The sequence below is a fragment of the Moschus berezovskii genome, chromosome 20 (assembly GCF_049115385.1).
Source record: "Moschus berezovskii isolate FMDL1 chromosome 20, NW_MosBer_1.0, whole genome shotgun sequence".
Lineage (NCBI taxonomy): Eukaryota > Metazoa > Chordata > Mammalia > Artiodactyla > Moschidae > Moschus > Moschus berezovskii.
The window spans coordinates 70247964-70265862 of record NC_142479.1 but is presented as its reverse complement, the minus strand read 5'-3'; the positions used below and the strand labels follow the sequence as shown (position 1 = coordinate 70265862).

The following is a 17899-nucleotide window of genomic DNA, read 5'->3' as shown; positions in this document are numbered from 1 at the left end:
GGACGCTTTCAGCTGCACCTCTGGGTGGAAAGACCAGCACGTCACTTGCCTGTTTGCCTTTGAACTAAATATTACCAGTCAAGAGAGGAGCAGAGGCTTCCATTCTGAGAACATGCTTCGTTGTCTGACTGCTCTTCGCTAAGCAGTGTTTACAGCCATGTCCCAGATGGGATCCTGAAGATCACTCCAGAGAGCTACATTTTACCATCCCCCTCATCCACTCAGAATGCCCTGGGGGCTTCACGTCCTGCTCAGAGCTCACCCCGGCGTCCTGGGCTTCCTGGCCGGGGCTCCACAGGCTCTGCTAGGGCCCCCTCGGCCACACACTCTGCCTCCAGGAGATCACAGCGCTCGCTCTGCACCTGCCTCCCCGCTCTGCTCAGATCCTCCATCAGAAGCCTTTCCCGTATTATGCAGGCTCCGGTCTCACCGGGCGCTCCCTGCAGCTCTAACCTCACTGGGTATTGGCTTCTCTATGTCTATGCGGGCCGCCCCTCCCCCTCACCATGAGACCACCAGTTGGTGGGTGCATGGACAGCACATGGCTTAGGGCTGTCTTGCATGGAGTCTCAACAAACAACCCACTCCTAATGAGTACTCAAAACATGGATGACCATCTAAATGATTGGGAGTGGGGGCCGCAGACAGGCTGGGCGGGGAGGGGGAGCGACACTCAGACTGAGGCTCGGTCTCCCTCTCGTACACAGAGATGGCCTCTCCAGCAGATAAATGAGCTTCACATCAAAAATGCCCAAAGCCAGAGCCACAGAAAGCCAATGGCTCCATCAGGTTTCCAACGCACCATCTCCACATGCAGCCTGGGGAAAGCAGAGAGGTCACAGTTGGTCATAGATGTGATGCAGAAGCTGTGGTGACCTCAGTCCAACCCTCAAAGTCTTGCCCACTGCTTGTCATCTTCACAGGGTCTCTCAACTCCACCAAGAGCTTTTTTATTGCTGTTCGGTCACTAAGTCATGTCCGACTCTTTGCCACCTGACTCTGTGCAGCACGCCAGGCTCCCCTGTCCTTCACGATCTCCCAGTTTGCTCAGGCTCATGTCCATTGAGTCCACTGACTCATGTCCAGTGAGACTACCAGTAGCTGAGGGTCATCTAACACTAACTGTGTTCATCTCTTGACCAAGCACCTCACATGTCGCAATCTCACTGAATCCTTGGGACAGCTCTGAGAGGTCAGTTTTACAGGCCCATTTTCCAAGGAGACCAAATCCACTTAGATTACATGACTTGACTGATTTCACACACTCACACACAGTAAAACCAGGCTGGGAGAAGAGGCCGCCAGACTCCCAACATCAAAACCTCCGAAAGCCACTCCTCTGCCCTGCCTTCCAATCCCCTGGTATTTTGCTTGATGCTGTCTTTCAAAGACTGAGTCCAGTAGCCATGAAATGAAAGCTACTTCACCTGAGACAACCCCTGACATCCTGACCTGAGCTTTGCGCCCTGTGACTAAGGTAAACTATGATGACAAAAAATACAGAGTGGTAGTAGAAGGAATATTTTTTCCTGCTTTTTTTACTGACAGAAATCAAAACTGCAATTCATCAGTAGTTTGGTATAACCCTACCAAGCGTTCTGTTTGCTGCCACAGTACCTACAAAACACAAGTATAATAAAGCAAAAGCAAACACGTTAATAGCCTATTGACAGCGGGACCTGGGAGAGATGGCGAAGCCTTTGTACAGAGTGGGAGACACAGGGCATGAGGGGAGCTTCTCCGCCACCTTCATGAGAGCTTTCCCTGCTGCACAGAGGGAGTCAGTGCTTCAGCTGCTCACAAAGTTACTGCTTAGACCTTACAGCGTTCCTGCCCAGGTAAAGACGCTAATCATTCATTCCAAACATGGTAAAACACACATCTTAAAAAATACATAAATAAATAACCACAAGGAATGCAAGGAAAGCGGGCAGAGTGGATCATGAAACAGACAGAAGGAAAGGAGAGAAAGAAAGTGAATACATTGTCTTGTCTCCTCCTGTGCTCTCATCTAGAGGTGGAAGGTCACAGTAGGCTAGAAGTCCAGCTCTTCTCATAATAACGTGAAACTGTGTTGCAGAGAGCAGCTTAGATTGCCTGATGCTAGGAATAACACGAGAAGGGGAAGCGATGAACGAGCCGAAGGGAAGACAGACTTTACATTTCCTTGCAGACCTAAATAACCTTTCTAGAAAGGATCCTATGGGAGACAGTGCTAAGAGACTGCCTGTGCGTTATTTCATTCCATTTTCAAGACAACACTCTGAAAAAGACATCCTAACAACCATTTGGTCATGTATGGATGTGAGAGTTGGACTGTGAAGAAAGCTGATCGCCGAAGAATCGATGCTTTTGAACTGTGGTGTTGGAGAAGACTCTTGAGAGTCCCTTATACTGCAAGGAGATCCAACCAGTCCATTCTAGAGGAGATCAATCCTGGATGTTCATTGGAGGGACTGATGCTAAAGCTGAAGCTGCAATACTTTGGCCACCTCATGCGACGAGTTGACTCACTAGAAAAGACTCTGATGCTGGGAAAGGTTGGGGGCAGGAGGAGAAGGGGACGACAGAGAATGAGATGGCTAGATGGCATCACCAACTCTGTGGACATGAGTTTGAGTGTACTCCGGGAGTTGGTGATGGACAGGGAGGCCTGGCGTGCTGTGATTCATGGGGTCGCGGAGAGTCGGACACGACTGAGCGACTGAACTGAACTGAACAACCATTTACTGCTGAGGACGCTGGGGCTCAGAGAAATGATCTACCTCAAGGGCATGCTGCTGTCTAGGTGGCAGAACGCTTGGGCTTTTCCGGCCACTTCCTGCTGCCTCCAATTGACATGGGGTAGGTTACTTCCTAGACAGCTTGTCCATGAGCCTTGACATTGGCAAACAAGCTGTAAGGTTACAAAACCCCCAAAGCTTAGGAGTGACCAAGCAGATAGGCAGCTTTTCTACAAGCAGCAGCCTGTAAAGAAACGAGCAGTCAACTCAACACACGGAAACGCCCATCAGCTGCTCTGAGGGTCTTCTCGGCTTTTAGGCCAGACCAGACCCCTCTAACTGGCCGCTTCCTCTCTGCTCTCTAGAGAGTTCCAGATTGGATTAATACCTTATCTGATCTGTCAGTGCTTTTCCTTCTTTTCTTTATCTGGGTTTTCCCAGCTTAAAAGCTGTCGGTCTCTTGGTGAAGTCAAAGTAGTCCTTTACTGATTCTGTTACCAGCTCCACCCGGGTAACTCAGATTAGGAAAAATTATCACCTTGTTTTTAAAGAACTCTGCTTTCACTGGGGCCATTGTTAGCCTAGTTTCAAGAGCTCCTTTGAGGTCACAGAATCCAGTAACTGTGTGGAAACAACGGATTAGGAGAGAAAACCAAGATCTCCCTCTTCTTCCTCGTGAATATCTCCAAAGATCTCTGAGCCCGTGCCAAGAGTGTGAGTGAGCCTGCCCATGGGTTTTCAAGTCAGGTTCGGTGTTCACTTAAGCTGCATTGCCATCTTATCGGTTTGACTTCACCCACCCAACCGAGTTCGGCTCGATTTTAGTTTTCTGAAGTTGACTTGGTAATTTCTAATAGATGTCAAATATTACAAAGGTTTAGATGTGGAGCCAAACATATTTGGGCTGGAAGTTTTTGGAAAGCTGGAACTGACTCTCTGGAGAGATTTCCAGTAGGGATGGGTGAGTGCTTTTTTTGCCAGGTTTAGAACCCCTTCCAAATCTAGGCTTGGCTGGAGTCCTCTCAAAGTTAAGGGGGAGTTGTTCTGTTTTATTTTCCCCTCATTTAGCAAAAGTCTTCTTAGCTTTTGAAATTATGTCCCAAGGGAACTGTGTGTAGATATTCAGTGGCTCTGAGGAAACCTCCTTTAAATTACTAAATGTGATTTTTTTTAATGTTTATATGTTTTTGATCCCACACAGCCAAAAGCATCTGTACTTTATAGTTTTCACTGTCTTAGTGTGACTGATAGAGTTTTATTCATGGGAGAAAAGTCACCTCTAAACATGCCTTAGGAAATAACCACCTCCTCTCCATGAAGTTAAAAGTAAATCGCTCCTCCTGGACAAATGGTTTGTGCCCAGAGAAAGCAAAAGTTGTTGCTTGGCTCCAGGTGAATTTTACAAACACGGTTTTCCCCAGGCCCTGTCACTCCCCTCCTGTTTATGGAGGTGTCAGAGCCAAGGCTGAGCCCGTTAATGGAACAGAGCGGTAGAGAGCAGGGAGGGGCCCACACGGAGAGGAGCTGTGCAGAGAGCAGAGGGAGCCTGTAACCCGGAGACCGGATTACAGTCCCCAGTTCCAACGCTCACTCACTGTGATCTATCCTTTGCAAGTTATTTCATCACTGATCTTTCCTATAAAAGAGGAAAACTAATCCCTGCTTTATTTACCTTGAGGGAAGACGATATATATGAAAGTACCACTTCACATAAACACACAAATACACAGAATTCTAGGAACTGTAAAAAAAAAAAAAAGTGCTTATCCTGAATTTTGGAATCTGCATCCATCTTAGAGGATATGAAATGGGATCTGCTTAGATAATTCAGAGTCACTATGATCCTTTAACATGAGGCAGTTTTGAGGAATAAAATACCTGATGACTGGGGAGAGGTTAATAAAAACCTCCTTCCCAAGGCTACCTCTCTGCATTTCCCCCATTAAAAAAGAGCCCCTTTACAACAGTGAGTGAGTCTGGAGAAGACCAAAGATCGGGAGGGTCCCAGGCTGCCAGTAAGGGGGGCCTCGCTCTTCTTATTTGGGGCCAATTAATTTCATGGAGTCCCAACCCTACAGGGAGTAAGCCCCCGAATTTCCTAAAACGGGGGCACCCCATCATCCCAAAGGGCAGAGAGGCAGCGTCTCAGGGCACTTTCCCTCAAACTCCATCGGAGAACGTACGCTCCCCCGATTCCCCCCACCCCTCCAGTCCTCTCTTCTTTATGAAGTGAGAGCATTGTGGATGACTGTGGTCTCGTACTGCATTTTTGGCTGGCCAAGGCAATACCATGGCTTCAGAAGCTCTCTTTAGCAGGAGCTGGCCACGGCTCTATTGTTTGCATCTGGGCCGCGGCCAGTGGAGCTCGGACATCTGCCCATTGTGTGAGCTCCGTGGGCGCCAGTGGGCTGCGGCTCATTGTTCTGCTGGGGATTATGCCTCTGGTCCTTGGAAAGGGGAGTGACTCAGCAGCAGCCCTCTATCACGTCTGACATTTGGAAGACGAAAACCCCTTCTGAGTTCCAAGTTCGATTGCCAGTTGAGTTTCTTATTCTAACCAAGCTGACCCATAAAGGTATATTGCCTGACAAAGCCCAAGCCTGCTCACCTCAACAGAGTTCTGATTTAGTAGGAAACGTGGGGATCCCTTTTCTAGACATGTCTAAGGCTGCGCCAATTCAAACGGTCAGCCCCCTCTGGTCGCAAAACCGGGAGATAAAGAGAGGCACTAAAAGAGGTTGGGGCTGGCACGGCGCAAGAGGCGGGCACACTGCTCAGACCTCTCAATAAGTTGCTCTTTTCTGTCCCTTCATGCTTAATCCTCCTGCAGCTGCTTTCTAGCCCTTTGAGAATCTCAGTAAACATTTCTATCCTAGTCGCTCCTGCTCCTGTTATTAACTAATCAAGGTGTATTTTAAGAGCTGGTTAACCTAGGGCTCAATTCCTTTGCCTTAAAAACGAGGACTGTGTTAACACTGACCTTACAGGACAGTGAAGGCCGAAGCCCTTAGCACAAGAGCGTGGTATGTAAGAAGTGCTCCTTAAATGCTGGAGACTGAAACTATAACGATGGTGTGCATAACCAGCTGAGCTCCTTGCTGAGCATTCAGAAATGACTCGACAATCACGAGAATTACTGTTAGGATCATGACATTATTATTTGCTCCAGGTGAAAAATGAACAGGGTCCGGCTGGCTTCTCTGTTAAGGTCTGTTCACAGATGATGGCCCATGAGGGGCCACACGTGGCTTGGGTCAGACCTGAAACTGAGGCTTCATCTTGAAACACCATCATCTCTGCTGTTCCATGACCTTGCTCCCCACTAACCACGGACCAAACTTTTAGTTCTTTAAGGGCTTCCAACCTGGCCTCCATGGCTAACAATAGCCAATAACTTCCAGGAAAACAAAGAGCAGGATATTGGGGTCTTTTGGCCTCTGCATCAAAGAACAGCTGGATCCAATTCAGAGCCTTAACTGAAGAAAGAAAGAAAAATGGACACCCTTCCACTGGTCATGTGTCGGCCATTACAGGCTGTATCCCCTACCACCTGCAGGAACAGACTCAAATGGCCCGTTTCTGTTGAGGAAATCTTCCAGCAGATGACAAGCAGTGACCCAGCGGGGAACCCATCTGAGGGAAAATTGGCAGCAAGCCTCTTCCAGGAAGTCGCAACCGGGCACAGCCTTGGGAATCAGAGAATGGTAGGTTCAAAGCCTGACTCTGGCCCTTACTTTGGGCAGCTCTGTCATCCTTTCTGAGCTTCAAGTCCTTCGTTTTACACAAAGGAGAGATCATCAAAATTACACACTGCTTACTTGGGAAGACTACTTGGAGACTGAATCGGGATCCTGTTAGCTAAAGAGCGCCACACAGCCTGCAGTGCCTGGTGAGTGTCTGATCCATGTCAACCTGCCCTCTCTCCCTCCCAGAGTTTCCCCATGTGTGGGGGGCAGTACGGCCCTGCCAAGTACACAGCAGAGGTTGAGGCAGGGGTCCTTCCCTAAAAGGCAGAGATCCTGGGTGCCTGCTGGAGGGGCCCACTCGTGCCGTGTGCCGGTGGAAAGCTGGAAACCAGTGAGACAGGATCAGCGCTCAGCTTCTCGAAGCCCACTGCTGCCCACTCCAGCCCGCAGGTTCCTGCCCTGGCCAGCGTGCTCCTTCGGCAACCCCTCCTCTTCCACAGGTCAAGAGCTTGCCCGCCTGCCCTCAAGCATCTAGAGGAGCCCTTCCCGACCCCTTGAGGCAGTCTGTGATACAGCCCAGATGCTGCCGGAGATCAGACGGGCTTTTCAGTCTAGTCTGAAAAAAACAGCCCTGTCCTTTGTCTCAGGCCATTATTTCTTTCTCTTACCAATTTTCAAGGATGCAATGTCCCATTCTTCATTTGTAATATTTCGCTGAGGGTATTTGTAGATCGTCAGCCTATACGTCAAGTCTTCTGCTTGATTACACCATATAAATTCAGTTCTATTTATAAGCTGATGCAACTGCCACTAGAATAGGAATTAAACGTATTTCTAGTTTCAGGGGCAAACAAAGCTCATTTTTCTAACTTCGTATTTCTTCAGATGAAACATTATCCTCAATCTAAAAGTTAGAATTTTCATGCTGTAGGAACCCTCCTGTTCGGTAGAAGAGGAAGGCGAAGAACTTATCTTGAGGGAGAGATCCCCGCTCATGGCAGAATGGGACTTGCACGCGTGCAACAGGCTCTCAGGTCGGTACCTCTTCACCAGCCCATCACCCCTGACTGGGCAGGGACCCCGCGGGGAATGCCTCCGCACCGTTTGTAAGGCCCTTGGCACACGTGCTCCTGCCGAGATCCGCTCTCCTGGACAACTTCCCATGTTTCCAACCTGTTCAGGGGACCTCTTCCCACTCCCTGGAATGGCCTGCCTCACCTGACTACCTGGAGAATCTACTCTAATATCTAGCTCAAGGTTTATCTGTCCTTCTGTAACTCTCCAAGACTCCCTCAGAGGAATCAACCACTTCATCACCAGTGTTCTGACCGAAGCCTGTATCCGGCTCATCTTAGAATATGCTGTTGTTTGGTCACTTCAGTCATCTCTGACGCTTTGTGACCTCATGGACTGTAGCCAGCCAGGCTCCTCTCTCCGTGAGATTCTCCAGGTAAGAATACTGGAGGGGGCTGCCGTTTCCTTCTCCAGGGGATCTTCCCAAACCACAGACTGAACCTGCGTCTCTTGCCCTGGAGGTGGATTCTTTACCACTGAGCCTGCAGGGATGCCCCTACAGAACACAGTGCACCAGATGACAGCCATTTGATTATTTCTCTTCAACCACTAGACTGGAAATTCTGCAAGTTTAGCAATTATGCCTTACTCATCCTTGAATCCTAAGCTCTCCAGTGTGTTTCTGATATACAGAAAGACTTAATAATGGTCATTTTTGTTTTGTTTTGCTTTCATGTTATTTTGTTTGCAGATGATAACTTTCATGATAGTTGCATTAGGTGAATAAGAATACACTTACATGGAGTATAACTATTTGATTCTGGTCAACATCCAAATACATCTGAACATCTAGAAGTACTGCTACTACTAATATTAATAATTGGAAAATTTTGCCTGAAGGGTTCAGTGACTTTGTGCAAAGAAAGAAAGCTCATGAATCAGAGCACCACAGAGAGTATCTGGAGAGTTGCCTTTATTCTTTCAGCTCAGTCCCTCAGTCATGTCCGACTCTCTGCGACCCCGTGGACCACAGCACGCCAGGCCTCCCTGTCCATCACCAGCTCCCAGAGTTTACTCAAACTCATGTCCATCGAGTCAGTGATGCCATCCTACCATCTCATCCTCTGCCGTCCCCTTCTCTTCCCAACTTCAATCTTTCCCAGCTTCAGGGTCTTTTCCAATGAATCAGTTCTTCACATCAGGTGGCCAAAGTATTGGAGTTTCAAGCTTCAGCATCAATCCTTCCAATGAATATTCAGGACTGATTTCCTTCAGAATTAACTTTTTGTTAAGCTTAAATGGAAAATTTAAGAATTCCTATGTCCCTCCTTTGAGAAAACAAAAATAAAAACAAACTCCACTTATGATGACATACACTCCAACATCTTAAGATTTAAAACAAAGATTAGAATTAAAAATTGTAGCAAAATAAAAACTTGTTTTGCAAAGAATAATAACAAACCTCCAGCGACTTAAAATTGGGCCTTAAATGGTAATTAAGTCTTTAATATAATTAAAATATCTCAATAGGTCTTAAAGTAGAATTCTTTAAAAAGTAATATGGGCTCTAACCTATAACCCCCATCCCTGAAAAATACTGGGAAATTCTCAACTCTGTCATTTATTTTTAAATATTTTCTATTTCATTCAGTTCTCCAGCAGAAAAGGCACGAGCATTGATGCTTGGCAAGTATTTCAGAAGCTGTGAAACAGTGACGTTGAATGGCCAAAACCGCCCTCTCACTACTAGCCCTACAGGCAAAGTCTTACTCATGGGACGCTGTGAGGGCTCCACGGCCCCCGCCATGACCGTCACCATATTCCCCTTAGACCAAAAGGGCTATGAGTTCAGCTGTATTCAGTTTCCAACTCCGCATACCCTGGGATAATATCAGATTGGTATTTCGAGCCTTGTTTGGTTATTCTTGGCACCAGAGGACAATCATAGTTTTTGCCGATCAGGTTATAATGTGCTCCAATGGGAAGGCATGATATATGAAGAAAGATGAAAACCCAAAAACAGTTCTAATGCATGGAATCCACATAGCTATGTCGAGTGATGCAAGAGGACAGCAGGCTTGAGGTATGCATTTTGTCTTAGATCAGAGCATGAGTTCCATTCAACACAAACTAGACAGAGATAAAGGAGAACAGAATCCTGTATGTTGAAAGCAATTCCAGTTAGAAGCTACAAAGGCAGAAGTCATTTGACATAAATGCCACTGTTTCGATTTGTTAAGGGTCTCTGTGAACTTATCTTACCTTCAAGACTGACGAGGAGAAAGATAAATATCAGCTCAGGTGCAGAATTGTCCCACAGATCACAGGAACGACCCTTTCAGCTGGAAACTTATTAAGAGCCATGTTGATGATGTTCAATGTCAGAAGCTACCCAGCATCTGTTCAAATTCCATGCAGCATTTCAACTAGCTTGATCCTAATTGACAATTCCTGGCCAGAAAGACTCTCATTCAAACACATCCAGTCTAGTTTTTTTAGGGATTTTTCCCTTTCTTCCCCCGCAACATCTCCCCTAACCTTACAATGTGGATTGTTTTGTTTGTTTTTGTATTCTTCTCAGGTTCCTTCCTGTAAGTCACATGAATAATGGCCTGATTGACTACTAGACCCAGTGGAGACAAATCAAAGAGAACAGCATGTTAAGATGACTCTTGGCAACTGCCAAGGAGACTGGCAAAAACCGGACCGCACAGCTGAAACCCGTGCTTAAATGTCTGACTGACGAGGCTGAAGCCTCGCTTCACCGGACCTGTTTGTGCCTCGGCACCCTCCCCCAGAGGTGGGGCCCACAAAAACCAGAATCTCAGTTTACGGTAGCCAGCTCACTGCCTGACAGTCGGCCGGCATAGACACAGATTACTCTGTATTTTGCTGTGAAACACTTGTTTATAAATATGCTATTTTACTATTCTGTATGCATATCTTACATATGTGCTGTTACATACAATAGTCAATTACTTCTGAGCTCCAATCATGCATCAAGCAATAAGATGCAGCAAATGAGAAAACAACATACACGCGACGGTTCTTCCGTTTCTGTAAGTCATAAACAGTGGGGGAAATAAGTAACTCAAGAAATGCCAAAGTAATTGACGAGGCAGACCAGCTTTCCCTGGGCATGCCTGACTTACACCTGTTGTCCCAGCACACGTATTAAAAACTCTTCTTTCTGAAGAGTGTCTTGACCAATTAAGTGCTCGTGTGGGATAAACCTCTGAAAGGAAAAACATACTCCAGGCACCTGATCCCTGTAGAAAGGGGCTGGGTGGAAAAGCTCCCGAGGGTTAGTAAGACCTAGGCTGATGAGTGGAAGTAGCTGCGTGAAAAATGGTGCAGAAGCAAGGTTAGGAGCACGAATCCCAAAAGGACGGAAGAGCGAGTGCAAAGATCAAAGCCCGCTGGACTCCGAAGAGTGAGAGAGAAATTAAAGTGCAGAGGAGTCACGGGGTTCAGGGGGTACTGAACAGATCAGGAGCTCGCAGATCGTGACGGGTCAAAGGACGACAGGAGACAGATGGGGCAGCCAGACCACGAGGGTTCAGGCCGTTCGGACCCATCCATTTAAAGGGCAATAAAACGCCAAGGAAGGTGTTCCATTTACTTGAGGGTCTGCAGTGGCACAAAGTACCATGAACATAAGGAGCTGCCGACCTGGAGAATAGATGCCTGTTTTATTTGGAAGCCCTTGGGGAACTGTTGCTTCTACAGCAAATTAACAGCACTTTGTTCATGGCATAGATGTGAGCTGGCTGGGAACCCCCAGAGCACGCAGCACCCATCTCGCCGCCAAGTTTATGTTTCAGCAGACCAGCCTGAGGACGAACCACTCTGCGCACTGGTTATGCACGTTTAAAGCGCTTTTTCAAAGCTTGTTCTACCTTGTGTTCAAGGCTGTTTGCAGAGATTTATGTGGACATTTCTTTTTTTTTTTTTCCTGGTCAGGCTGAGTGGCATGCGGGATCTCAGTTCCCAGACCAGGGATGGGATGCATGCCCCCCATGCTGGCAGTGTGGAGTCTTAACCACTGGACCCCCAGGGAAGCCTGTATGCAGGCTTCTTCTTGAAAAACATAAAATCTCTCCCCAGGGAATTTTCCTCCCTCGTTGAGGCAATGCTGAGCCTCCTTGTTTTCACTTCCTCTAAGGGTTTTCTATCTTCACTCAAACCGCTGCCATTCATTTTTACAGGAGGAAGGGAGTAGGCGAGACGAGAAGAGGGAAATTAGCCCCTGACAGGTTCTGAAGGATGGAATGGCGACTGAAGGCAGTCGTTTGAAAGCAGATTCAGAGAGAAACCAGCGACTCAAGGAGAGAAAAGCCTGCTGTCAAAGACAACTGATGTCAGGAAGGCTCGATTTCTGAAAATCCCCTTAGAAGCAAGGCCAGCCTGTGCCGGGTCTAAAGAATCAGTACCTCCATCCCCACAGGGATGAGGAGAGGAAGCTGCTCAGGAAAGGCTCACACCCGAGGAGGCAAACAGTGCCCAGGTCACAGAGTGGGAGCTTCATGGAGCAGGAGGACGGGAAGCCGGCACACAGTGGTGGAAGCGTAGCTGCATCAAGGACCACAGTCTCTAGGCTCAGAGCAGGGCCTTTCACGGACATGCTGGGTGGCCTCAGACCAGTGTCGTAAATTCTCTGAGCCTCATGAGCGTCATCTGTAAAATGGGGATAGGAACAATACCCACCTCACGGGACTTGTTACTAGGATCCAGTGTGCTCATGTTTATAAAGTGCTTGGAGCCATCCCTGATGCAAAGTGCTTCTAAACAACAACGGGGACAGAAACCCATCAGCTCCATCTCTCCCCGTCGCCTGCTGCCCAGGGGTACTCTGACCTCTTCCACAAACCCCGCCAATTCCAAGTTTCTGTGCCTATGAAATGATTTCGTCCCCTGCTATGTTCCTTCCACCTACTGCAAATCTTCCTAAAACCAAGCAGGACTTGTAACTTTTAGGGCAAAAACTTCCAATCTGAAATTAATAAACAAAAGAACTCAGAGGATGCTCTCCAAATCTTTGGTGACCCGTCTGCACGTACACCAAAGCCCCTCGGTGATAAGAGCATTCGCCAAGGTGGGGACGGGAGGGTTGAAGACATTGCAGGGAGCTCGGCCACGTCCAGGTTTATCTTTACATCTCTTTGTCTCAGTGTGCAGAAAGGGAAAGGTCTCGGCTTCCAGACAGCCATGAAAACAAAATAAACAGGCATGTAAATGAGCTGTGTTCTGGATGTCGGTTTGTATGTATTGGCAGGAAGAGCAGTGAAACTTATGACTCTGCTTTCTTATTCTTTTTTCTCTTTTCTGTCCCTGTCAGTGCCAGAGGAGTTATTTTTAAAAGCATGGGTTCACATTTTTGATCATAATGTTAGGTCAAAAGGGGAGATGACCTTTACATTTTGTTAGCAGCTGTTATACAAGGGGCATGGTCCACGGGCCACATTTCATGTTCGCTGACCAATAATTTGGGTATTCTGTAGCTTTTGTTTGCTTGTTCCCCTTCACAGACAGCACTTAACCAAGTCTCAACATGTTGAGATAGTAATTTATTCCTTAATTCATTACAAGGATATACATTCCCTGCCTAGTTCTACCAAAGCAACTTGCAAGCCCCACCTTGGTGCAGAATTGGTATTCATCTCGACAATTGTAGAGATAAGCAAGACTGCTGAATCTTTACTAACAAGTGGAGTTGTTATCCCAACTTTGCACACAAGGATTGAGAGAGGCTGTGACAGCTTCAGTGTTTCCACGTAACACATAAAGGATAGAGAGACACCTTGAGAACCTATAGAAGCAGTTTTGTGAAATGCCGTCTCATTGAACTGGAACACCTGAGTGTGTAACAGGGCTCCTAGCAACAAGACTGGAGTCCCATGATCCATATGCTGTCCTACGTCTGCAGCATTTCAATTTCTGCTTTTGATTTTTCTGGGGACTTATCAACCTCCAATTGGAGAAGGAAATGGCAACCCACTCCAGTGTTCTTGCCTGGAGAATCCCAGGGACGGGGGAGCCTGGTGGGCTACCGTCTATGGGGTCGCACAGAGTCGGACACAACTGAAGAGACTTAGCAGCAGCAGCAGCAGCATCAACCTCCAAAGGGAACGAATGATAATTTCTGGCAAACAACAGTAACGAATACTGACTTTGTATGTTTCAGGCGCTAACATTTTTGCTTGGGAAAGGGGAAAAACCACGCTGAATTACTTCTGTGACTGAATTTAGTTTTGAGCCCTCACCTAAGAGACCAATGAGAACAATGTCTATATTACTCCAAAATTTTTATAGAAAACTAAAAAATCTAGTAAAACATGCCAAATCTTTAAATACAGAATTAAAGAATGTAGAAAAAGTTAACATGGCCACAAACTAATTTTCCCTATTTTGGGGGCAGCGGGATATTTAGTGATTGGATAGTCTAAAACTGTCCTTGAAAATATGTTCATATAAAATACATTCACATGAAAGAATATGCACTCATGAAGATTTATCTGATCTTAACTGCTAACATCTTGTTGTAAAACAAACTTTACTTTCAATTCCCTAATGTCTGGTTCAATAATGGTGTTCTGCCCTGATAACTATATCTAACAAAACTGGTATCAGATTAGACTTGATCCACCCACAGAGTCAAACATCTCTTAGGGCAAGAGTGGGGCACTGGGAATCCCCTCATATTCCTAACAACAGAGTAAAATTTAAACTGTGAAAAATGAGTAGTGTTTAAAATGTGTATTTCTGGGGCTTCCCTGATGGTGCAGTGGGTAAGACTCCGTCTGCCAGTACAGGAGTCACAAGCTCAATCCCTGGTCCAGGAGGATTCCACATGCAGACGGGCAGCCAAGCCCGTCCGCCAAACTACTGCGCCAGCACTCTAGAGTCCGGGAGCCCAAACTACTGAGCCCGCGTGCCTGGAGCCCACACCCCATAACAGGAGAAGGCAGTGCAGTGAGAGGCCCACGGCCCACACTAGGGAGCAGCCCCCGCCCTCTGCCACGAGACAGAGCCTGTGCAGCAGCCTAGACCTGGCAGAGTCAAAATATAAACATGTGTGTCAATAAATTACAAACTGCGTTTCTCTTTACTTGCATCAACAGGAAGAGTAAGTAACAGTTTTGAGACTTGTGTGAGAATAATACCAGCTTCTGAAATGAACCTCTGCATATCAGTGTCTTAGCGCAAAGAAGATTCATTTCTCACACAGGTCAAGTTCCCCACAGGAACGTCTCCCTCTGGATGGCTCCTGGATCTGGACGCGTCTGTCCTGTAGCCCTGTCATCTGGGAGTCCTTTATTTCAGGCGCAAGAGAGAGAGAGAGATGGAGAGACAGAGGGAAATGGAAGACGGAGGGAAAGACAGAGATCGCGTAGAACTGGAGGTAATAGACAAACGAGCCTTTTTAAACAACCCCTGACTGCCTAAGGACCCTAACCTTGCTGATTTCAGCTCCATCCACAAACAAGTCTGCTACCAATTGCCGAGCCTTTGTAAATTGCACACACTGCTCTTAAAGGGTAAAGAATTAGGCAATCAGTCCAGTTCAGTTCAGTCACTCAGTTGTGTCCAACTCTCGGCGACCCCATGAATCACAGCACGCTAGGCCTCCCTGTCCATCACCAACTCCCGGAGTTCACTCAAACTCATGTCCACAGAGTTGGTGATGCCATCCAGCCATCTCATTCTCTGTCTTCCCCTTCTCCTCCCGCCCCCAATCCCTCCCAGCATCAGAGTCTTTTCCAGTGAGTCAACTCGTCGCATGAGGTGGTCAAAGTATTGCAGTTTCAGCTTTAGCATCAGTCCTTCCAATGAACACCCAGCAATAGACAGGTCAAAATACAACTGACCAAAGCCTGATTCATCCGGCGAAGAGTCAAGTGTAAATCACCAGTAGAAAACACAATCACATTTCTAGCAAATGATGAAGTACTTTCTTTAAATGTCTTCTCGGGCTCTTCCATCACCGCAGGTAAGTGACTATACAGGGGTTTTAAAAGGTCTTCCTATGCTGTGATTCGTGGGGTCGCAGAGAGTCGAACACGACTGAGCGACTGAAATGAACTGAACTGAACTGAACTAGTGACGTGCAATGTTAAGAACAAGACAATGAGCCCAAAATGAAGTCATGGATGCTAAGCCATCAAGACTTAATTAGTTTCAGCTCTCCCAGGAATCAATCTCAGACCGATCAATCAGCATTATTAGATCATCTGCCAGACAGACACTGCCCACCCCTAACGGCCAAAAGAAAGTAACTTTGCAAAAGCCAATCCGCTTTTCACCACTACAACTACCTTTCTGCCCCTTCTGCCTCCAGTTTGACCGGATGCTGCCTGATTCAGAGATTTTTGCCCAAATACACTCTTAGAATGTTTAATATGCCTCAGTTTCCCTTTGGACAGCGCTGGTGTCAGAAGAGGGGATGGAAGGAGCCCCCGGAGCCCCCAGAACAACCAGCCCCCAGACCCAGGTACCTGCTGAGCCTCAGGGCAGCGTGTGCTCTCAGCTTCTGGGGGTGATGGATGCAGCCACCCATCGGGTCCAGGCTCTGAAGGTCCCAGGTCATGAGCCACCAGACTGAACGCTTCTTTTTCTAGCGAGTCCGGAAACGTGCCAGAGCCGGATGGGGCTGGCGGAGGAAACTCACCAGGCCGCATGTCACGTGAGCTCTGATTTCAGACTGGGCTCCACGTCCCACTGGGTGCAGAGTCAGGTGAGCTCCGAGGTCAGACTGGGGCAGACTTAGAAACCCGGCTGGATTGGGATGGATCAGATTCAACCTACCAACCCAAGGGGGGTTTAATCAGCCTAGGACCAGCTTAAGCTGGATTGGATCCAGAGTAAGACCTCAGGTGAATAAAATATCACCATAAGGTTGAGCAGGTCTATTAGACTTAGCAAAGGCAATCTTGAATTATAAGGGCCGCCTTGGAGAACTTCTAACCATCTTCCATACGCTTGATGTGTACGAGGTACCCTGGAGAAAAGAGAGGATCTCGGCCAAGCATCTGCTATACAGGGCAGACGTTTAAAAGGATAGATGGAGGAATAGAGATAGATATTTGTTGGTGGTGTTTTTCTTAAGTAATTCTATGGTCAGAAGTTGGGCAATTGGAAGCTGACATTCAGAGGCTGAAAGGAATTTTTTGAGGCCTTCTCCCCTAAGCTAGACTGAAACTATGTGCCCAGAGGGAAAGAAAAACATTCTGAAGCCTTCATGGAAGGATTTACCAAAACATTCCAAAGACACAGCTCTAAACCTAGAAGGTGGGCGTGTTAGGACCTCCATCCTAGTGAAGGCCCTCCGCCTGTCATAAGTAAAAGACGTAGATGGAAGATGATGCTGGACCTGGACGGGTGCTTCAGCACCTCACATTTGCTACAGGTTTGAACTTCTCTGCCCTTTAATCTCATGCTCCCTATTTTAGTCCCTTTGACTGTTGTTTTTTTTTAAGTTTTTCTAACCTCTGAGACCAGCTTCCCAGGTGGCTCTATTGGTAAAGAACCTGCCTGCCAATGCAGGAGATGTAAGAGACTCAGTTGGATCCCTCGGTCAGGAGGATCCTCTGGAGGAGGACACGGCAGCCCACTCCAGTCTTCTTGCCTGGAGAAACCCATGGACAGAGGAGCCTGGCGGGCTACAGTCCATAGGGTTGCAAAGAGTCGGACACGACCGAGAGCCTTAGCACTCACACACACACAGGCAACCTCTGAGTCCATGCTGCAAGATGAGAATTTACAGTGTATGCTCCCTTTCCACCGACCAGTTCATCGCAGGCTAGCACAGGCAACCGCTCTGTGTCAGTTCAGGTCCTCCAGGTAGGGGACACGGAGGTGGAACTAGAGTGGAGAGGTTTACTGACTGAACGGCAACACGGAGCTAAAGCAGGGAAAGGGAGTCTCATCCAGGGCTGACACCTACAAAAGGAAAGCGGGAAGGGAGAGGCCCAGACTGCCCGCAGCTCTGAGACGTCTCGGCCAGCCAGTGGAGAGCCAGGAGCAAAGACACCTGGGCAGAAATAGCCCTACACAGTCCCTCTGTTTTGCTCGGTCATCAGCTGGCTGCGAGCCAGGGAAAGCGTGGCTTCCTACGAGTGCTGTAAAGATCCCAAAGGAATGTCTATCACGGGACATTTCCCAAGTTTTGTTTGACACAGTTTATTTACTTTACACTTTGAAGGCGCTCAGTCTGCCTGTTGTATCATTTCACATATAACACACATATATGTGGACACATGCCTGTGTGCATTCTAAGTCGCTTCAGTCTTGTCCGACTCTGCGACCCCGTGGACCCGTGGCCTGCCAGGCTCCTCTGTCCATGGGATTCTCCAGGCAAGAAGACTGGAGCGGGCTGCTATGCCTTTCTCCAGCGGTCTTCCCAATCCAGGGACTGAACCCAGGTCTTCTACGTCTCATTCTTTGGCAGGTTCTTTACCACCAGTGCCACCTGGGAAG

At 47.5% G+C, this 17899-nt stretch overlaps 1 long non-coding RNA gene across 1 annotated transcript in view; it reads right to left on the bottom strand.

Annotated features, from left to right (window-relative positions):
* The window catches only part of LOC129544770 (uncharacterized), a 245645-nt gene extending 235678 nt beyond the window's left edge, over positions 1-9967 (bottom strand). The window contains exon 1 of the long non-coding RNA XR_008683530.2: positions 9686-9967. This is a non-coding gene — a long non-coding RNA (uncharacterized LOC129544770). The remainder of the gene's footprint in view (positions 1-9685) is intronic.
* Positions 9968-17899: the final 7932 nt, after the last annotated feature.